Source organism: Centroberyx gerrardi, chromosome 10, assembly GCF_048128805.1.
Source record: "Centroberyx gerrardi isolate f3 chromosome 10, fCenGer3.hap1.cur.20231027, whole genome shotgun sequence".
In the NCBI taxonomy this organism is placed as follows: domain Eukaryota; kingdom Metazoa; phylum Chordata; class Actinopteri; order Beryciformes; family Berycidae; genus Centroberyx; species Centroberyx gerrardi.
Genome location: NC_136006.1, coordinates 1,897,418 through 1,904,917, shown reverse-complemented (window position 1 = coordinate 1,904,917; position 7,500 = coordinate 1,897,418). Strand labels below are relative to the sequence as shown.

The following is a 7,500-nucleotide window of genomic DNA, read 5'->3' as shown; positions in this document are numbered from 1 at the left end:
TGTCGGTCTGCTCACCTGTCTGTCTGCTCACCTGTCAGTCTGCTCACCTGTCTGTCTGCTCACCTGTCGGTCTGTCAGTCTGCTCACCTGTCAGTCTGCTCACCTGTCAGTCTGTCAGTCTGCTCACCTGTCAGTCTGCTCACCTGTCAGTCTGCTCACCTGTCAGTCTGTCAGTCTGCTCACCTGTCGGTCTGCTCACCTGTCGGTCTGCTCACCTGTCAGTCTGCTCACCTGTCAGTCTGTCAGTCTGCTCACCTGTCAGTCTGCTCACCTGTCAGTCTGTCAGTCTGCTCACCTGTCGGTCTGCTCACCTGTCTGTCTGCTCACCTGTCGGTCTGCTCACCTGTCAGTCTGCTCACCTGTCGGTCTGCTCACCTGTCTGTCTGCTCACCTGTCGGTCTGCTCACCTGTCAGTCTGCTCACCTGTCGGTCTGCTCACCTGTCAGTCTGCTCACCTGTCGGTCTGCTCACCTGTCGGTCTGCTCACCTGTCGGTCTGCTCACCTGTCTGTCTGCTCACCTGTCGGTCTGCTCACCTGTCGGTCTGCTCACCTGTCAGTCTGCTCACCTGTCAGTCTGTCAGTCTGCTCACCTGACGGTCTGCTCACCTGTCGGTCTGCTCACCTGTCGGTCTGCTCACCTGTCGGTCTGCTCACCTGTCGGTCTGCTCACCTGTCTGTCTGCTCACCTGTCAGTCTGCTCACCTGTCGGTCTGTCAGTCTGCTCACCTGTCAGTCTGCTCACCTGTCAGTCTGCTCACCTGTCAGTCTGTCAGTCTGCTCACCTGTCAGTCTGCTCACCTGTCAGTCTGCTCACCTGTCAGTCTGTCAGTCTGCTCACCTGTCAGTCTGCTCACCTGTCAGTCTGTCAGTCTGCTCACCTGTCCGTCAGGTGGAGACACAACAGCTGTGAGCTGCATGGAAATAAAATAAAAATGTTGCAGATGCAAAACTGGAAGGATAGTTGTGTTAAAGGATAAAGAGTAACTCAAACTGTGTGTGTGTGTGTGTGTGTGTGTGTGTGTGTTCCCTCAGGTACGCCAGCGGTGAGGTGTATGAAGGCTGTTTCTGTGACGGCCAGCGCCATGGTTACGGCATGCTGAGCTCTGGTAGGCTGGCCAGGACTTCCTCCAGCGTTTTCATTGGCCAGTGGGTCCATGACAGGAAGACGGGATACGGAGTCTACGATGACATCACAAGGTCTGAGTCAGCTTGTGTGCGATTCTCATCCAAGATAAATCTGAGGTGGAACGTTCCTGTCAGATAAATAACCTGAAGCATGCTGACTTTCTTTAATCAGCAGTTGTCAGTTTTGCGTAGACGTTTTGAAAATTGAAAATCCTCGTATGTGAATCGGTCCCTGTCCTGTTGTGTTTCCCAGAGGAGAGAAGTACATGGGCGAGTGGCTGGAGGACCAGCGGCAGGGCGGAGCGGTGGTCGTCACGCAGTTCGGTCTGTACTACGAAGGAACCTTCAGAGACAACAGGATGACCGTGAGTCGCTCTGACGTCTGTACTGCGGTGCTGCTGTCAGTACGCATGGCTCATTCACCAGCAGCGGTGCTTGGGTTTAGTGCGTTCTCCAGAGGTGTGACCAAGTCAGCTTTGCTCAAGTCCCGAGTAGGGCTGAACAATTCATCGAAATTTTATCGAAATCGCAATATGGCCTTCTGCAATTTTCAAATCGCAGGAGGCGCAATATTTGTTAAAGGCCAAATGTGTGTCAAAATACCATTTTAAATGAAATATTGTCGTGCTGCAGAGATATACCTGGACTACACATCATATTCTACAGACTTAAGAAAACATCTTTGTTTGGTACAGATCCCCGCAAAAATCACACCATAATCATTTTAATACGTTTTTCAATGATGTAAAAATTATCATTCCCTCTAATATCACAAATCATATCGCAATTGCAATATCAGTCAAAATAATCGCAATTCGATATTTTTTCAAAATCGTTCAGCCCTAGTCCCAAGTCAGTCTCATGTCTTGAGGCACAAGTCTCAGTCAAGTCCATGTCATTAATGTCAGTCCAGTATCAATTTAATATCTTAAAGAAAACTAAATATCTGGGACTTTTCAATGCAATATGGTTTTAATAGGATAAAAACTTGGTAAGAGCATCATGAGTTTGATTTCTATAATCAGTTTCAACTTCAATAAATTCAATCATTCCATACAAATTCAGAAAACAGAATTTAAATTCAGTCGTCCGCTGGAACAAATCTCATCACTTTCAATCTAAGTCATTTACACAAACACAAGATCTCAAGTCAAGACTTTAGAAACCTTTTCAAGTCATCAAAGTACAAGTCAGAGTCAAGTCCCAAGTCACCAGAACCCAAGTCAAGTCAAGTCTCAAGTCTTCTCTTCATGCATCAAGTCAAGTCTCAAGCAAGTAAAGTTGTGACTCCAGTCCCCACCTCTTCAGAGTTGGGTTTGACCAGTATGGGTTTTTCAACACCAGTACTACTGTTTTTGGATCGAAGCTGCAGATATTTTGTGCCGATATTCAATATCTTTAAATTTGACCACTGTCTTGACAAAATATTTGAAGGATTCAGTGTTTCTCCCCAAAGTTTTCTTCTCATCAGGGTGGAAAAGCCTCTGAAACATTTAGAGCATCATGGGACTAAAACTCTCCACTGAAACCAGACTGATGAAATCAGTCAGCAGCTCTTCACGGCAGAGCGAGGCGGGCTGCAGGTCTGACCTGGTGTGTGTTTTCAGGGTCCGGGTCTGCTGGTGTCAGAGGACGACACGTCTTTCCATGGAGAGTTTTCTGAAGACTGGACTGTCAGTGGGAAGGTAGAGAGCATTTCTTTCTTTCTTTCTTTCTTTCTTTCTTTCTTTCTTTCTTTGGGTTGTCGTGGTGGGCGGTGTTCCCGGTGGCATACGGCCCACACCGGGAATACCGTTATTTTGTCAAATAAAAGCACATATTCAGAGCTTCCATGTTCAAGTTGGGCTACTACACTAAACAAAAATATAAACGCAACACTTTTGTTTTTGCTCCCATTTTTCATGAGTTGAAATAAAAGATCTAAGACTTTTTCTATGCACACAAAAGGCTTATTTCTCTCAAATTTTGTTCACAAATTTGTTTAAATCCGTGTTAGTGAGCACTTCTCCTTTTGCCAAGATAATCCATCCACCTGACAGGTGTGGCATATCAAGATGCTGATTAAACAGCATGATTATTGCACAGGTGTGCCTTGGGCTGCTCACAATAAAAGGCCACTCTAAAATGTGCAGTTGTAATGTGTGAAGCCGCCTGAAGGTTCAGCTGCAGCGGAGAAAAAAGTGAAAGAGGTTGTAGAAAGTGAAGTGAGTTGCTGCTGGTTTGTGGAGTTGCTGCTGTATGTTTGGACAGTAACAGCCGCTCTCCCTCATGATATCCCCCCCCCCCCCCCCCCCCCCCTCAGGGTGTGTTATCCCTGGCTAACGGAGACTGTATAGACGGTGTGTTCAGCGGAGAGTGGACTGCAGGGCTGAAGGTGGTGGGAACGTACACCAAACCTGCCTTCTACCAACCGGACAGCAAGGACAGAAACTGTCTGCAGTGAGTATTTGGTTATTTTGTAAATAACTGATCCTCTTCCCACCTGGGATTAACCTCCGACCTGAGAGACGCATTAGAGACCCGGGCTGGGACTTCATTCAGTTTGTGCCGGTGCCAAATCATCTTAAAAGTGCCGTAAATTCACCAAAAATCAGCCTTCATTTTCACAAAGAATGTTTCATGCACCAACATTTTCACTACACCTACTGTAGCGTCTGTCAAAATCGCATGAATGCAATTTTGTGTGTGTGTGTGTGTGTGTGTGTGTGTGTGTGTGTGTGTGTGTGTGTGTGTGTGTGTGTGTGTGTGTGTGTGTGTGTGTGTGTGTGTGTGTGTGTGTGTGTGTGTGTGTGCAGCAGCCCGGGGCGGTATGCGGTGCCTGCAGCTCAGCGGTGGCGCTGTGTGTTTGACGAGTGTTGGAGCCGGCTGGGCTGCGATGCTGCTGGGAGAGGAGACAGGACCGCAGCCTGGGACAGCATCGCCGTTACCATAACGACCGCACGACGACACAGGTACACACACACACACACACACACACACAGAAAGACAACTGTACTGGTACTATACCCTTTCACATAAGCAAATATGCATACACTAGTATATCAATATGCACACTGCAAACTTACACATTTCTCTATCCATTGTGGCTGTGTGTGTGTGTGTGTGTGTGTGTGTGTGTGTGTGTGTGTGTGTGTGTGTGTGTGTGTGTGTGTGTGTGTGTGTGTGTGTGTGTAGCCCAGACCTCAGCAGGTCTCACAGCAGAGTATTGGAGTCTTTGGAGTTTATTCCTCAGCTTGGAGAACCGGTCACTGCTGCAAACTATGACAACATACGACGATACCTCACCAAGGTACATGTGACAGAGAGAGAGAGTGTGTGAGTGTGTGTGTGTGTGTGTGTGTGTTGTACCACAACACTCTGGTCTTCAAGAGGCCAGTCAGGGTGAGACATCACTCCTTTAGAGAGACTGTACAGTTTCCTCTCCAACCTGCAGCAGCAGCTGAGTCTCATGATGGAGGAACATGTAGAAGTCTGTTAGTTAATAAAGTGTAAATCTGTATCAGAGCAGCTGAGTCAGCTTGTTGTGGTGTGGCTGTAGATCCATTCAGTAACGTTCTCAGTAAAAGTGAATAGTGTGATAAGGTGGATTTGGTTACTGTGACACAGTAAACTGTCTTGTCTTTAGCCCTAGTCTCTACTCCAAAACACTCTGAGTTGTAGCTTGAGAAGAGTCAGCTCAGTTAACCTGAACAAACTGTTAGCTAGCTAACTAGCCGGCAAACACACTGATGTTAATGTGAACATGCTAACGCTAGCTGCTGCTAGCTACGTTAGCTAGTGTGCTAATGTGATAAGGACATTTAGGAATTTGTTTCTGTTTTGTCATTAAACCACACTGAACCTGTGGAATATTGTTGTTTTATGTATCGTGATTTCATTAGTAGATTCAAATGAAGGATTGTCTGTATAATCTCTTAATTATCTGTTTCTTCTTCATTGTTACTTTAGTGGTTGATGTAAACATAAATGAATAATTGAAGTGTGTGTGTGTGTGTGTGTGTGTGTGTGTGTGTGCGTGTGTGTGTGTGTGTGTGTGTGTGTGTGTGTGTGTATGTGTGTGGCAGGCGTGTGACACCCCCCTGCACCCTCTGGGCTGGCTGGTGGAGACCTTGGTGACGGTGTACAGGATGACCTACGTGGGCGTGGGCTCGAACCGCCGGCTGCTGCGTCAGGCCGTCCAGGAGCTGCAGGCCGACCTGCTCCGCCTCTACAGCATCGTCAGGCAGGTCCAGGTCCAGGTCCAGGTCCAGGTCCAGGTTCTCTGTCCCCCGGCAGGCTGCTGACGTGGCCCTGCTTCCTTAACTGTAACTTGTAATAATAATCCAATTTCTGGTCTCCAGGTTTCTGTTTCCAGGGTTACCAGACGAGGGCGGAGTCATCCCCGACCCCCCCGCTTCTCCATCCTCAGACGGCCAATACACAGCACAGCAGGGGTGAGTCTCACACACACACACACACACAAACACACACACACACACACAGTCTTACTTAAGTCACTTTTGGGGTATTTACATAGACTTACATTCATTTCCTGGAGACTTAACCTAACCCTAACCTTAACCACTGACCCAAAAATCAGCTTTTTACCAATTGGGGACACGGCTTTTGTCCCCAATTGCACAAGCCGTCCCCAATCAACTGGTCTTAAGTCTGGTGTGTGTCGCTGAAAGTGACTTAAGTCATACCCACACACACACACACACACACACAGGTAGACTTAAAGGCGGAGTAGAAAATAACGGAAACACAACAACATTATATAAATACTGAGACCTTCAGTCCTGCTGTCATCCTGCATCCTGAACTGTGTGTTGTGGTAATACATATATAAATAATAACTATAATAATAATAATAGTACACAAAAAAAGTAAGCAAGTACATAAATAAGAGGTTAGCTTTTGACAAGAAAGTGTAAATGCAACACCTCTCTAATCCACATTAACAACCGTTAATGCTAAATGCAGATTACACGACTTTGAGAATCCCCAGATCGCCGTACCGCACGTTACACAACATTATTTCCTGTAATCTGTGGTCTTGTCGACGTCGCGGTGCGCACACGACACAACCGAGGGCAGACGAGGTGCGCAAATTACAAGATCTTTCACCTAGAGGAATCCCTGACAAAGAACGATACACCGTTTTCTCAGGAAAACACACGTCAGAAGTGTCCCTGAATGAATACTGATGTGTGTGTAAATGTGCTTGTCATTCCATTCTCTGTGAGAAAATGTCAAAGTCGGAGCCGGACGGGAAGCCGGAACCTTTATAAAACTAAATAGATAAAAGAAATGGTCCGATGTGATGGTTGACGCCAAGAAGCGCATTGCTTTCAACATTTCACATTCATTTAATTTGAATAAAAACCGCATAACAGTCTTAAGAACAGACTAGACACGTTTTTTTGTTCCCATTTTCTGACTGGGGGGATCAGGGTGCGAGCGGCGGGGAACAGCTGGTGAGGACAGCTGTGTGCCGGGCCGGCATCTCCAGTGCGCCTCGTGCTCATGTGACCATAACACATCATCATTTTATTACCTTGTGACATCCAGTCCAGCTGCTTAACACCTTGAATTTGTCGCATTTAAATGAGGCCACTGGTTGTGTTTGCATTTATGTTGCTGAAAACGGCAGAAGAGGACAAAACACAGAATATGGAGGAGGGAACGGTTGGGCAGCGAGGACTCTGTTCTGCAGCGACGGTTGTTTTCGCCTCGCCCCCTGGTTTCCTGTTGCGCTTTCATTGGCTGTTGCTCATCGCCGTCCTCAGGACTCGTCATACGCTGCTCAAACTGTGAGACCGGTTCAGATTTTGTGCAGAGAATTTCAAACACGTTTGAAAATGTCGGGGCGTCTGGGACGACGAAGCCTGGGTCAGAACGCGTCTCTGAACTGCTCGTGCTTAACGAGCGTCCGTGATGGGCGCGAGCACCGATTTGGCTCTGACCTGGAGGTTTTGTCCCCGATCTCAAAAACTTCTGGGACGAGAAAATCAGGGCTGCAATCATGCAGTCTGCAGGCGGCATAACAGCTGCTGTACGCAGACTGAAGTTATATTCACAACACTCTGGTCATGTGGTCAAATGTGTATTTCACCACCTTTGGTGGTGGTTTGGATGACCGGATCTTTAATGCGTCTTGAGTGCATTTATACCTTAATTTTATGTGTTTGTGCTATCTGATCATCCAGAACGCAGGTTAGTGCAGGTGGGAAGGAGGCTTGGGCGATACCCAACATTTAATATCGCGATCCTGTCCCGCCAAAATATTGCAAGATACCTTATTGGGAGCGTTCATAGGGGGCGGTCGGTAATTTTTTTTCCCGCGGTGCAGCCGAGGGCATCACGAGGCAAATTAAAGTCAGTCAGTCAGT

General features: G+C 47.2%; 1 pseudogene across 1 annotated transcript in view; it reads left to right on the top strand.

The window, feature by feature from the left end:
* LOC139918692 (alsin-like) overlaps positions 1–7,500 on the top strand; it is a 38,805-nt pseudogene that overhangs the window by 24,445 nt on the left and 6,860 nt on the right. Inside the window, exons 25-32 of the transcript XR_013505143.1 lie at positions 1,034–1,198; positions 1,380–1,491; positions 2,734–2,811; positions 3,429–3,565; positions 3,922–4,077; positions 4,301–4,415; positions 5,191–5,348; positions 5,467–5,559. The product of XR_013505143.1 is annotated as an alsin-like (transcript). The remainder of the gene's footprint in view (positions 1–1,033; positions 1,199–1,379; positions 1,492–2,733; positions 2,812–3,428; positions 3,566–3,921; positions 4,078–4,300; positions 4,416–5,190; positions 5,349–5,466; positions 5,560–7,500) is intronic.